The sequence below is a fragment of the Bos grunniens genome, chromosome 13, assembly GCF_055505025.1.
Source record: "Bos grunniens cultivar Pamir isolate PY7600 chromosome 13, Bosgru_T2T1.0, whole genome shotgun sequence".
NCBI lineage: Eukaryota > Metazoa > Chordata > Mammalia > Artiodactyla > Bovidae > Bos > Bos grunniens.
In genome coordinates, this window is record NC_141177.1 from 3,325,398 (window position 1) to 3,340,809 (window position 15,412).

Genomic DNA, 15,412 nt, shown 5'->3' on the forward strand with positions numbered 1-15,412 from the left:
ACCACTGCTAAACAAGTGCCCCTCCAAAGTCACTTTGGGAAATTTTCTACAAACTACAGGTCATAAAATCAATTTAATGGACTAGAGCAGGGACTGCAAACTACAGCCCATGGGCCAGATCCATCTCACTGTCTGTTTTTGTAGGAACTACAAGCTAAGAATTGTCTTTGTATTTTTAAAGAGTTGAAAAAAATTAAAAGAAGAGATTTTTGTGATTAAAAAAAATCGCATGGAATTCAAATTTCAATGTCCATAAGCAGAGTGTTTATGGAACGCAGCCATGCCCATTCATTTATGCATTGTCTTTGCTGCCTTCACATCACAATGGCAGAGTTGAGTAGTTTTGAGTCAGCCTTCAAAGCCCAAAATATTCATTATCTGGCCTTTTACAGACCCCTGAGCTAGACCAACACTTTTTGAAAATGAACTAGAAAAGAAGAGAAAAATACGAGAGTACATCACGTGTGAGAAGAATAACTAGTGTTTCACAGAACATTTGCATCAACAAAATGCATGTATATTATATATGTGTGCACAGCCTGCAGCACAATAATTGTATTCGTTCCTGTGAATAACTGGCAAAAAAAAAGTGATTCCAAAGGCAAGTTAGAACATACCTTTATCTTGTGCTTACAACTCAAAGAGGTCTACAGTACTTAACATAGTCAAATAATAAGCAAAAAGGAAAAGAAAGAAGACTGATTAACAAATTCAGGTACCAACTATACCTGTCTCCTGAGAAACCTGTACGCAGGTCAGGAAGCAACAGTCAGAACTGGACATGGGACAACAGACTGATTCCGCATTGGGAAAGGAGTATGTCAAGGCTGTATATTGTCACCCTGTTTATTTAACTTCTGTGCAGAGTACATCATGAGAAACACCGGGCTGGAGGAAGCACAAGCTGGAATCAAGATTGCCAGGAGAAATATCAATAACCTCAGATACGCAGATGACACCAGCCTTATGGCAGAAAGTGAAGAGGAACTAAAGAGCCTCTTGATGAAAGTGAAAGAAAAGAGTGAAAAAGTTGGCTTAACATTCAACATTCAGAAAACTAAGATCATGGCATCTGGTCCCATCACTTCATGGCGAATAGAAGTGGAAACCATGGAAAGAGTAAGAGACTTTATTTTCTTGGGCTCCAAAATCACTGCAGATGGTGACTGCAGCCATGAAATTAAAAGACGCTTACTCCTTGGAAGGAAAGTTATGACCAACCTAAATAGCATATTCAAAAGCAGAGACTTTACTTTGCCAACAAAAGTCCGTCTAGTCAAGGCTATGGTTTTTCCTGTGGTCATGTATGGATGTGACAGTTGGACTGTGAAGAAGCTGAGCCCCAAAGAACTGATGCTTTTGAACTGTGGTGTTGGAGAAGGCTCTTGAGAGTTGCTTCGACTGCAAGGAGATCCAACCAGTCTATCCTAAAGGATATCAGTCCTGAGTATTCATTGGAAGGACTGATGCTGAAGCTGAAGCTCCAATACTTTGGCCACCTGATTCGAAGAACTGACTCATTGGAAAAGATCCTGATGCTGGGAAAGATTGAAGGCGGGAGGAGAAGGGGACGACAGAGGATGAGATGGTTGGCTGGCATCACTGACTCAATGAACATGAGTTTGAGTAAGCTCCAGGAGCTGGTGATGGACAGGGAGGCCTGGCTGCTGCAGCCCACGGGGTCACAAACAGTCGGACACGACTGACGGCTGAACTGACTGACTGACCAACTATGTTGGGCTTCCCAGGTGGTACTAGTGGTAAAGAATCTGCCTGCCAATGCAGGAGACGTAAGAGACACAGGTTTGATCCCTGGGTTGGGAGGATCCCCTGGAGGAGGGCATGGCAACCCACTCCAATATTCTTGTCTAGAGAACCTCATGGACAGAGGAACCTGGTGGACTATAGTCCGTAGAGTCGCAAAGAGTCGGATATAACTGAAGTGACTTAGCACACACACACCAACTATGTCCACATAAAGCATCTCATTGAAGGTTCTTTTCCAATGAGGAAAAGACGAAATTCACCAAAAAGACAGTATCAGTGATCCAGAGAATATGCTCCCTTGTACTTAGAAGTTTTATCAAAGGTTACTTACACCAAATCAAGCAGTGTAAAATATTACTGTTGGTTTAACCTTAAGAGGGCTTTGTTCCAAAAATAACTTTACATTCAGTCATCCAACACATGGTCATCAAATCCATAAAGATTTGGAGTAAAGAGATATGAGTAGACTGAGTAAAACTATAATAACTAGAAAATAAATCAGCAATTTTATAATAATATAACATATAATAATAATAAAATAATTATAATAACTAGAAAAAAATAATTATAATAACTAGAAAATAATAATTCAGAGAAGGCAATGGCACCCCACTCCAGTACTCTTGCTTGGGAAATCCCATGGACGGAGGAGCCTGGTAGGCTGCAGTCCATGGGGTCGCGAAGAGTCGTACACAACTGCGCGACTTCACTTCCACTTTTCACTTTCATGCATTGGAGAAGGAAACGGCAACCCACTCCAGTGTTCTTGCCTGGAGAACCCCAGGGACGGGGGAGCCTGGTGGGCTGCCGTCTATGGGGTCGCACAGAGTCGGACACGACTGAAGTGACTTAGCAGCAGCACCAGCAGAAAATAATTATTATACCTAAAATAATAAAATTTACTTAACACCCATTACCAAGACTTGTGCTAAAGCTCATTCATTTCACTCAGTCCTCAAAACAATCCTATTCTGTGGGGATAATTAACACCTTCATTCTCCAAGTGAAGATACTAAGGCACGGCGAGGCTGAATGACTTGCCTAAGGTCACCCAGAGTTAAAAATCGGACACGGGATTTGAATCCAGGCAGCAGGATCCCCAAACATGCCCTTTTGACCATTTCATGATATGTCTTACCATTTATCTGTCTCTGCTGAAAAAAAGAAAAAAACTGAATCAGTTGAGTGACTAAGCTATGGAAATAGGTTTTATTATGAAAACTGTTTTATGGAGATGATGCTACAATGATCAAAATAATAACCACCACCCAATAACACATGTACAACCTGGTATTGCCAGGAATGCAGCTGTAGTGTTATTGAATTGTCCTCAAACTTGAATTATAGAGGCACAGCTCAAATTATCCCCTTTGCCTGGTACTCAGCCCAAAAGACATATTTTTTTAATAAACATTTTGTGCTACCAAGCCATCTCATGCTGCACACTGCTGCATGAAAGCTACAGCCTTCCTAACATGATTCGTCAGAAAAATCAAGAGGGAAAATAGTGGTGATCTGATATACCGAGCACTCTTAAATTACACGGTGACTACTTCCTGTGTAGGGCAGGGGAGACAGAAATGCAGAGACGAAGTGCATCCCAGCCTGTCACGTCTGTGAACTGGGGAGCGGGCCAGGTCACTGAATCATGGCCCAGCACCTCCACACATCCCTCGAGACACCAGGTAACCCAGCCAGCTTGCCCGAGATGAAAGTCTCAGTAATTCAGAGGAGGCTGTAATTCTTTATGAAACATACAGTAAGTAGTTTTGTTGACGCCTACATGACATTTCCAAGGTGGCTGGAAAACCAGACCATTTGTTACACAGGATCTAAATCAATAGAATGTTTGGAGGAAGATGAGCAGCATTTTAAAAATAATAATAATAATTGAATAGGAGTGGGATAATTCCCTCCCTTATAACACTTCCAGTTTTATGTTTGAAATTCAAGATTGAGAATTTTTTTTTTTTAATGCGGCCATAGCGCCCAGCACGAGTCCATTTCTCTTCTTGGTTAGCATTTACAGAAGAAAATATTTTTGATTCATTAGTCACAAAAAATATAATAAAGAAATGGTGAATTATTTTATCCTTTCTCTTTTTTCTTTCTTTCTTTTCTTTCTTTTTTTTTTTTTTTTAGTGACTGTTGTCAGTGTCACTCTGACAGGAGTCTGAAAAATTAAAACATCACTAGGACTTACCATGTGAGATTTAACTTTTGATAAACAACAAAGTGGGTTACTGCTGTGCTAGCTATTTTTAATCCACCTTGTGAGTGTGCTTTTTTTATTGCTTTATACAGCGTATCTGATTCCCTCTAAAGCACCAAGTAAAAAATCTATCCAGCTGTCATTTGCTGCCCGGTAACATCTATCATCACACAGCCTGGCAGGTCTAGTCTATGAGGCAGAGGGGAGAGGAGACAGGAGGCAGAGTCAAGGACTGTCACATGGGAAGGGAAAAAATCTTGTCACAATTATTTATGACTCTTGCTGGGGCACATAATGGGACACGTAAGCCTGTTTCAGTTTCAAGCACCCTTGCACGGCTGCTCCCTTGTCCGAGTTGGACGCAGGCAGTTCTGCTTTACACTTACCATTTCCTGAACAATGCCAAGCACTTGGGAAGTGACAGTGACAAATACTGGAGTTGGTGGCTGTAGCTCTGTGGGCTGTTATGAGCGTGCGGGTGTCAGCAATCAGGAGCACTGCCACGCGCAGCCCCAGAGTCTCCCCTCCCCCTTTCTTCCTGGTGAGAGACTTCCTTCTTCCTCGTGGCTTTTAACTGCTGGGGACACGCGTTTAGAGAACAGGAAATTGTGATACCCAGCCCTACTTTATTATTCTAAGCCGTGTGCATCCTTCCCAAGGAGGCTTCTGTATTCGTCTGTTCCTCGCTTTACTCATCCCTACACACAAAGAGCAAGAAACCAATTCCAAGATTTCAAGGGGAAGCATCCTTTGGTTTCATGCCTGCTGAATGTCCATGTTTCTGAGCAGTTGGTTCAATTAATGTTCCACCTCCGGGTGTGTTCATGAAAGCAAGTGCTGGATTAGATAGTAGTTTGGTCCAGTTCTATAATCTAAGTCCTGCTCCAGGGCCCTTTGTTTTTAGTAGCCTCATAAGGGTTTAACCTTTAGCTCCTTGGAAAGACTTAAAGGAAACTCTATCAACAGTCTCTCCACCCAACAGACCATGGCAAACAGAAGAGCTGAACTTGCAACATTTAAGATAATTAAAGGCAAAATGGAGGTCTGGTCGAGGAGGTGACTTTTGCACTTACCGCCCCCAGCCCAAGCCCTGAGGCACCTCAGCACACCTGCCTGGATCCTGCTGATGAAAAATGGCACAGACCTAAATTAAAGATAATAGGAGTAGAATGACCTATACCTACCCTGGAAGCCAAACCAGAAATCAATATGGGGAAGAAGGCAATCTACAAATAGAAGCACCCAGGAACACTGGAATTGCTCTGATTTTCCGTTTAGAGTTGGCCAAACCCAAACTCAGCCATCTTCGTTAGAAATATCACAGGAGGCCAAAATAAGAAAGAGAAAATGATTTTGTTTCACTGGACTAGTCTCATTGTGTGTGAGAACCAAAATGCTTAGGTATTAGGGAGTATTATTACTCCCAAATAATACCACATTGTTGATAGACGTCTGCATATCTGTCTCAAACCCCAAAGGGGGTCTGTACTAATTTAAGCAAGGAAGAAGCTAATAGGGGTCCCCCAAGATTCCCCATCTGACCAGGAGTCGTTTCTCTTCTGCTTTGTCTTCTCCTCTTTACGGCCTTCACTTTCTCCCCGTCTCCATCGTCTGGGGAATCACAAAGTTGAAGTCCAGGACACCACTGTGCCTGCCTATGTCTTGCTTGTCCACAAAGTGATTTTTTTTTTTTAACATGTTTAACTTGAATAACTTTAGGCTAAATATGGAGTCCAGATCACTAAAGAATTCATCATTCCTTCTCATATTCAGTTCTTTGCACATTTATGGTACCCATTTGGCCTCTGAAGACAGTTCAGTTTATAACACTTGTTTCCCTTCCTTTTAGATCGATTCCCCATGGTGCTTTCATATATAGAATTAGGAAATAAATGTTGGCTCCCCCCAACACACACACACTTTTCTCAAACAAGCGAAGGACAGCCTCTCCCCTCCCCAGGCACTCCTTCACCCGCTTCACCCCATCCCCATCTGGTTAGTGAGTTAGCAGCAGATCTGACACCTAAGAGACCACACCCCCCAGGCACAGAATCACTGCCTTGGGATTCCTACAGGCTCCCTGCTAAAAGATTCACGTGCTCAACTCGCAGTGCAATAAATATCATTCTGATACAAACTTCACTGGAAAACATGCAACTTCCAATCCCACCATTTTTTAGAAAGACATTTATTCCACAGATATTTACTGCGCACCCACAGGCCAGGGGTGGTGATACGGTGGTGAACAAGAACAACATAATTTCTGCTTTCAAGGCATTTTCTCCACGACGACTCTTTAGTTACAGGAGTGGAATGTACATGGCAAGGCAAATATAGGGTGTATAGTGACACATTTAACATGGGGGCCTGGCCCCATCTGGGGATAAGAGAAGGTCTCTCCTGGGAAATGATGGCGAATCTAGATTTTTAAGGATAATCACTCCAGTATTCTTGCCTGGAAAATCCCATGGGCAGAGGAGCCTGGTAGGCTGCAGTCCATGGGGTCGCTAGGAGTCGGACACGACTGAGCAACTTCACTTTCACTTTTCCCTTTCATGCATTGGAGAAGGAAATGGCAACCCACTCCAGTGTTCTTGCCTGGAGCATCCCAGGGACGGGGGAGCCTGGTGGGCTGCCGTCTATGGGGTCGCACAGAGTCGGACACGACTGAAGCGACTTAGCAGCAGCGGCAGCAGGAGTTATTCAGACTGGTGGCTTGATTGAATTGCCTCGTGTCTGTTGGGAAGATTACACGAGCTCATGCAGGTAGGAAAGCACCGTATAAACTACGAAAGAGTTAGTTGGTGGCATTGCAGAAGGGGGGAACGTGACAATATGCCTTCAGTGTCACTAGAGGTAAAAGACGAAAGGCTGTGGAGTCAGACAGTTCAAATCCTGACTCTGCCACTCACTCCCGTCAGAGGTTAGGCGTTTCCTTAACCATTCTCAGTCTCAGTTCCTTTGCCATTAAAATTGAGACAATACTACCTGATTAACCAAAAAGGATTATGCACATAAGCCCGTCGAATGGTCCCTTGCATATATGTAAAAGTGCTCGGTGGATGTGAGTTTGCTTTTTCTTGTTCTGTGTCTGACAGCTGGGATAATGGATGGTGAGGGTTAAAATGTAATTAAGAATCATTGACAGAGAACCCTCCAGAATTTCAAGATAAAGTGGACAGTCATACCTCGTACTGGAGCAGCACCTTAGCATGTCCACATTCACGATCTCATTCAGTCCTACGATAACCTTTTTTTTTTCTTTTTTCTTTTTGACCATGCCATACGGCTCACAGGATATGGTTCCCCAACTAGAGATTGAACCAATGTCCTCGGCAGAAATAACGCGGAGTCCTAGCCATTGCACCACCAGGAAATTTCCCTGCAGTAACCTCTTTAAGCAAGAAAGGCAGGAGCCTCTGTCCTCATTTACTAAATAAGAAACCATGAATTGAAAAGTGGCTTATTCAAGAGCTTCCGAATGCTGGGACAGGTCTGAAATTTGGGTGTTTTGATTCCTAAGGCACTGCTCTTCAACCATGACACACTCAGCTTTCCAAGGAATGGGATTAATTTATCTGTAGCCAGGGGTTAACAAACTATGGGCCAAGGGCCAGATCCAGTCCCTGGCCTTTTGTTACAAATAAAGTTTTATTGGAACACAGGCGTGCCCATTTATTTATATATTATCTGCCCTTGCCTATAATGGCAGAGTTGAGTGGTCATAACAGAGACCACGCAGGCAGCAAAACTGAATATATTTATTGTCTAGCCTTTACAGAAAAAGCTTGCTAATCCCGATCTACACCACTTGTAACATGACAGCTCCAGACTATGCATTGTCAAAATCAGGATGGGATGAGAGGCTTAACATGAAGTGCTAGTATCATAATTCATCAAAACAGGTTACCAAAGACCAGGTTTGCTGATAGTTTTAAATACCTCTGCTACTTAAAAGGGCTTGTGGTATTATTAAGTATTCTTTGAAATACTGCTATTTGCAGCAACCTGGGTGGGCTTAGAGACTATCATACTAAGTAAAGTAAGTCAGATGGAGAAAGACAAGTATCATATGATGTCACTTACATGTGGAGTCTAAAATGTGATCCAAATGAACTTATTTACAAAACAGACTCATAGACATAGAAAACAAACTTACGGTTATCAAAGTGGGAAGGAGAAGAGGAGAAAAGCTAAAATTTGGAATAGGCAGATACAAACTACGCACACACACATATGTAAAATATATAAACAAAAAGGTCTGACTGTATAGCACAGGGAACTAATTTAATATCTTGTAATAAACCACAATGAAAAAGAATATATATCTATAACACAATACAGTAACTCAACTATTCTTCAAAAAATAAAATAGAAAATAAATTATTCTTACTTTATGGTCATAATTTTTTCAAAGGCTTTTTCTATGAAGATCCATGTTGAATAATGTACAATGAAAATACACAATGCCTGGAATTTGCTTTCAAATCCACCCCTAAAAAAAAGCAGATGAGGATGGCGATTAAGTGAAGCCAAGATGAAATATAAGTGGCGAAATGTTGATAATTGTTGAAGCCAGGGGATCATTATACTTCTCTCCTTACTTGAGTATGTGTTTGATAATTTCCATAATAAAATGTTATATTTAAACAGGGAATTTCAAAAGGCTAGATTAACTTTTTTCTTTGAAATCTCATCTGACTGTAACAATGCATGTTTTTATAGTTGCAGAATAATGTTTATTATCTGAAGATATGGCCCAAATAATCAACCACGTGATCTGCTTTCTCAGGAAGAGGAGCCCTAGCGCAGCAGCCTACAAAGAGCCCATCGTTTGCCCTTGATCTACAATGTTCTCTCTGCCTGCCTCCAACTCACTCTCTGTGCTCACATTTGTACATCTTTTAACATGATATTAAATATTTAAAGAGTCATTTAAGGAACTAAAGTTCACTGTGGTTTGATGTCTTATAACCACAGAAAAATGCTGTTCTAGTTGATCTCTGTCATCAGTGGAGACCAAAGTGCTTTGGTGTATACAGTTAAGATGTAATTCTATCCAGGTCGAGCGGTTCAGGTGGCAGCAAGCTGGACTTTCGAGGCTGTCCAGCAGAATGAAATGAAAGAAGGAACCTCAGGTTTCTGGGTATTAAGTATTAGAGGCTGTTCATTAATACTAATTTTGTTGATTAAAAATACTAGAAGTAGTACCATCTTATGCCTGAAAACCTCTCCCTCTCTGCCAGCGTGGAGAAGCCTACAATGATAAAGATAAGCCTAAGGAACCTGAGTATGAATCAAACCTTCAGATCAACATCATACTCGTCTCCTCATCACCTCCATCATCATCTTCATTTTTGTTTCCATTTGCATCCTCATCGTTTTCACCACCATCACCTCTTCTTCAGCATCATCTCCTTTATCATTTACACAGAATTAGCAATTTGCAGTCATACATAGTTCCCTTTATTCCTCACAGCAGCTCCATCACATAGACACACTGAAGTTGCATCATATGTGAACTCAATCATGAGAGGTTGGCAAAGACCAAAAAAAAAAAAAAAGAACAAGAAATAAAAATAGCAATCTAATGATTGCTAACCTAATATACCATGAAATTATATTTTGCATATGTGCTATTTTATAGAGAGCACTTTATGATATTCACTATTATACATTTACAAACACTTATACTGTGCCTGGAAAATCCCATGGGCAGGGGAGCCTGGGCTGCAGTCCATGGGGTCGAGAAGAGTTGGACACGAACGGGCGACTTCACTTTCATGCATTGGAGAAGGAAATGGCAACCCACTCCAGTGTTCTTGCCTGGAGAATCCCAGGGACGGGGAGCCTGGTGGGCTGCTGTCTATGGGGTCACACAGAGTCGGACACGACTGAAGCGACTTAGCAGCAGCAGCATACTGTGTAATTGTACATGTAAAACCACTACTGCTCTGTTTTATGGATGACATAAGGGCTCTCCAATAACAATATTAACTACACCCAATTTACATCTTATGAGTTAATTTAAAATCTGAACTCTGAGTAAACTATGGCTTCACTGTTGAATTACACCTATTGTATAGCTAAGGAAAGTGGGCTTTAAAGAGCTAAATATTTTATATGAACATTCAGACATAGTAATGGGCAAATTGAGAAGTGGTCCTAAAATTTGTTTAAAACCAAAGCTATGGTGTCAATCACTGCACTATATGGCTGACACTATACTGTATGTCTTCAGAGAGCAGTTCACACTCTAGAGAGAAGGGGAGGGGGAGATAAAACAGGACTTGAACACCTTATGCTTAACACCTTTGTTTTCAATTGGCAAAAAATGGGATGGGGTGAGGCAGAATCAGCCAAACAAAAATAGGAATAGTGGCATTTTATGGGCGATGCGTCTCAATTTGTTTTTCCACACTGTGTTGGCAGAGAGATTAGTATTGAAGCAATCCTTTTAAAGAGGAGTGCTGAATCTCTAATCAGGAGCAAAGCAGAATTGATTAAAATAATAGTCCTGCAACTCTCCTAAACCATCTTCAACTTCTCCCAGAAGATATCCTCATTGTTTTTCTAATTTCTAGGTTGCCATCTACTTGTCTTCCTGTTGTGGCAGAACAGAAAATTGTCAGATGAACTAGGTGAAAAATGAAGACAATAAAACCTAGTCAACAAGATGGGATGCTGCTGCTGTTGTTCAGTCACTAAGTCATGTCTGACTCTTTGCGATCCCATGGGTTGCAGCACACCAGGCTGCCCCCATCCTTCACTACCTCTTAGGGGCTTGCATAACTCACTGAAGCTATGAGCCGTGCCATGCAGGGCCATCCAAGACAGACAGGTCATAGTGAAGAGTTCAGACAAAACACGGTCTACCGGAAGCGGGAATGGCAAACCACTCCAGGATTCTTGCCGTGAGAACCCCCTGAACAGTATGAAAAGGCAACAGGATGAAATAATTTGCCTAGAATTTTAAGATTCTTTTAAAAGAGAAGTATGCCCAAGCTTCACTTCATGTTGAACTTTCCTAAAGTCCGAGATCTCCCTGTACATCATAAACCTGGAGGAAGTATTTGTTGAATCGGTATTTCCAGAATTGGACAAATAGGAGAATCACCTGCAGAAAGATTTCTGGCGGCATCTATGAAAGGAAGAGCTTTGGAAGGGAACAAGCTGCAGGTTTGGCAAGAGATAAGCTGAGATCCTCAATAAAACTTGCATCTTGTCTTCCTAAACAGTCTTCTCTGGGCTTTGGTATTTTCAAAAACAATTCAAGTTCACGCCTTCTCAAAGCTCTGGTGAAAACTTCAAATCCATGATATCCTCTCTGAAAGATCCCCAATACAAGAATGTGTTTGAATTACTCCCGGTCTTCCTACCCCAGTATCAATATGATTTTATGCATAAAAATAAAAGAGTTCAAGTGAATGAAAATAAGTCATATAAGAAGAGAATTAAATTTTGTCATTAAGGAAAGGGAAAGACAGACAAGTCTCCAAGGTTCAAGGACACAAAACACTAATACTTTCATTTGTTCATTGAGCTCATACTTCCTTAGCATGTCTGCTCTAGAGAAGAACTATGCCTGTGATGCAGGACAGAGACTGAAATAGTTTCTTGAATGCCGTTAACTTCCTTAAATTCATCTACAACTGCTCGGAATAAAAGACAGACTGTGGGCATGAGGACAACTCGAGCAGTGCCGACTATTCCGCCAATATGTTCCCAGTGAGTACACGCCCAGAAGTATAAAAAAGAGATGAATTTGCTGCTTATTTGGGGAAAGAGGGTCTTTTTTATTTTTCTCCTGCTTTGAGCAATCCTACATTTCATTGATTAAAGATACATATCTGTGCCTGAAATAATGAAACAGCAGTTGGTTTCAATGCCAGAGGAAAAACTGGCCATGCTGGACTTACTGAGGCTTGATAGAAGTCTGAAATATATGGGAGATTTGAGGAATTTTCAGTTGTCACCAGAAATAATTTAAGTCTTACCGTAAGCAACTTCCACTCTACAGATTAACTTCAGCAACAAACACCCAAGAGGCAATTTTACTGTATAGTGACCAGTCCTCTGCCTCATAAAAGGCAGAGATAAACAGATGAAGCAACAATATAAAAATTAAATAGATAAATCTATTTTGTTGAAGTCTATGAAAGAAAGGAAAGCGCTCTGCACGTATATTACCTAACTGTCCTTTGGAAGGACCACAAGCAAAGAGCCCTGCGGAAACGAGCACCCTCAGCTCCCAGTGTGGGCTTCTAAACGCCATTTTCCAGTAAAAGAAAGCAGGCGCCCTTGGAGAAATGGCTGACTCCAGAGCTGTAGTAGGTAAAGTAAAAGATAATCCCAATATAATGTTGGGGGCATGTCAGAATAATGCCGGGACTCCATGCGCCCAATTTGAGGCAATTTGAGCATCAAAAAATAATGATATTAAAAACTAAAAAAGTCTGTTGAATAAAAACAGAAAACTGTGAGTCTATAATGATAAAAAAAACCAACATAAATTCATAAACTTAAATTTTGATGAAGAATGAAATTGCAGTAAGCAGAAAAATGATGCTAAAGATATCCACGTGCACTCCCAGGAACCCATGAATATACTGTGCTCTTAGCCAGGGACAATTTAAGCTACAGATGGAATAAAGGTTGCTAAGCAGCTGACTTTAAAATAGGGATATTGTAGATCAATGGAACAGGAGAGGGAGCCCAGAAACAAACTCACACACCAACGGTCAATTAATCTACGACTAAAGAGGCGAGACTATACAATGAAGAACGACTGTTTCTTCAATGAAAGATGTGGGAAAACTGAAGAGCTACACATGAAAAATGAAATTAGAACATTCTTTAACACCATACACACAAACAAACTCATAATGGATTAAAGACCTAAATGCAAGACTGGATACTCTAGAACTCTTTGAGGAAAACATAGGCAGAACACTCTGTAACGTAGATCACAGCAATGTCTTTTTCTGTCTCCCAGAGTAATGGAAATAAAGACAAAAATAAACAAATGGGACTTAATTAAACTTATCAGCTTTTGCACGCAAAGGGAACCATAAACAAAACGAAAAGATAACCTTCAGAATGGGAGAAAATATTTGCAAAAGATGTGACCGACAAGGGATTAGTCTCCAAAATTTACTAACAGCTCATGTGGCTTAAGCATTACTCACACGCTAGTAAAGTAATGCTTAAAGTAATGCTTAAAATTCTCCAAGCCAGGCTTCAGCAATATGTGAACCGTGAACTTCCTGATGTTCAAGCTGGTTTTAGAAAAGGCAGAGGAACCAGAGATCAAATTGCCAACATCTGCTGGATCATGGAAAAAGCAAGAGACTTTCAGAAAAACATCTATTTCTGCTTTATTGACTATGCCAAAGCCTTTGACTGTGTGGATCACAATAAATTGTGGAAAATTCTGAAAGAGATGGGAATACCAGACCACCTGATCTGCCTCTTGAGAAACCTATATGCAGGTCAGGAAGCAACAGTTAGAACTGGACATGGAACAACAGACTGGTTCCAAATAGGAAAAGAAGTACATCAAGGCTGTATATTGTCAGCCTGCTTATTTAACTTGTATGCAGAGTCCATCATGAGAAACGCTGGACTGGAAGAAGCACAAGCTGGAATCAAGATTGCTGGGAGAAATATCAATAACCTCAGATATGCAGATGACACCACCCTTATGGCAAAAAGTGAAGAGGAACTCAAAAGCCTCTTGATGAAAGTGAAAGTGGAGAGTGAAAAAGTTGGCTTAAAGCTCAACATTCAGAAAACGAAGATCATGGCATCCGGTCCCATCACTTCATGGGAAATAGATGGGGAAACAGTGGAAACAGTGTCAGCCTTTATTTTTCTGGGCTCCAAAATCACTGCAGGTGGTGACTGCAGCCATGAAATTAAAAGACGCTTATTCCTTGGAAGGAAAGTTATGACCAACCTAGATAGCATATTCAAAAGCAGAGATATTACTTTGCCAACAAAGGTTGGTCTAGTCAAGGCTATGGTTTTTCCTGTGGTCATGTATGGATGTGAGAGTTGGACTGTGAAGAAGGCTGAGCGCCGAAGAATTGATGCTTTTGAACTGTGGTGTTGGAGAAGACTCTTGAGAGTCCCTTGGACTGCAAGGAGATCCAACCAGTCCATTGTGAAGGAGATCAGCCCTGGGCTTTCTTTGGAAGGAATGATGCTAAAGCTGAAACTCCAGTACTTTGGCCACCTCATGCGAAGAGTTGACTCATTGGAAAAGATTCTGATGCTGGGAGGGATTGGGGGCAGGAGGAGAAGGGGACGACAGAGGATGAGATGGCTGGATGGCATCACTGACTCGATGGACATGAGTCTGAGTGAACTCCGGGAGTTGGTGATGGACAGGGAGGCCTGGCGTGCTGCGATTCATGGGGTCTCAAAGAGTCAGACACGACTGAGCGACTGATCTGATCTGATCTGATCATGTGGCTAAATATCATCAAAACAAACAACCCAATCAAAAAATGGGCAGAAGACTTAAATAGACATTTCTCCAAAGTATGCATACAAATGACCAAGAGGCACACAAAAAGATGTTCTACATTGCTAATTATTAGAGAAATTTTAAATAAAAACTACAATGAGATATCACCTCACACCAGTCAGAATGGCTATCATCAAAAACCCCAGAAACAATAAATGCTGGAGAGGGTGTGGAAAGAAGGGAACCCTCCTACATCATTGGTGGGAATGTAAATTGGTGCAGCTACTATGGAGAACAGTGTGGAGTTTCTTTGAGAAGTAAAAATAGACCTAGTATATAATCCTGTAATCCCACTACTCCTGGGCACATACCCAGCAAACAGCAAGATCCAAATTGATCCATGCACCCCAACGTTCGCTGCAGCCCTGTTTACAGCCTCCAAGACATGGAAGCACCCAAATGTCCATCAACAGAAGAATGGATAAAGAAGGTGTGATGCATACATAAAATGGAATATTACTCAGCCATTGAAAAGAAGGAAATAATGCCATTTGCACCAATAGGGATGGACCTAGACATTGTCATCTTGAGTGAAGCAAGATGGAGAAAGAGAAATATGATATTGCATATCTGCTGCTGTTGCTGCTGCTGCTACGTCGCTTCAGTCGTGTCCGACTCTGTGCGACCCCATAGACGGCAGCCCACCAGGCTCCCCCGTCCCTGGGATTCTCCAGGCAAGGACACTGGAGTGGGTTGCCATTTCCTTCTCCAATGCATGAAAGGGAAAAGTGAAAGTGAAGTCGCTCAGTCGTGTCTGACCCTTTGCGACCCCATGGACTACAGCCCACCAAGCTCCTCCGTCCGTGGGATTTTCCAGGCAAGAGTACTTGAGTGGGGTGCCATTGCCTTCTCCGTATTGCTTATCTATGGAATCTAAAAAAAAATTATACACGTGAACTTAG

General features: G+C 41.6%; 1 long non-coding RNA gene across 2 annotated transcripts in view; it reads right to left on the bottom strand.

Annotated features, from left to right (window-relative positions):
* Positions 1-15,412, bottom strand: part of LOC147359972 (uncharacterized) — a 515,690-nt gene that overhangs the window by 363,107 nt on the left and 137,171 nt on the right. The window contains exon 3 of one of the 2 annotated variants that reach the window (XR_015138849.1): positions 8,373-8,474. The exons of the other annotated variant lie outside the window; for it this stretch is intronic. This is a non-coding gene — a long non-coding RNA (uncharacterized LOC147359972). The remainder of the gene's footprint in view (positions 1-8,372; positions 8,475-15,412) is intronic. 2 annotated transcript variants of the gene reach the window in all.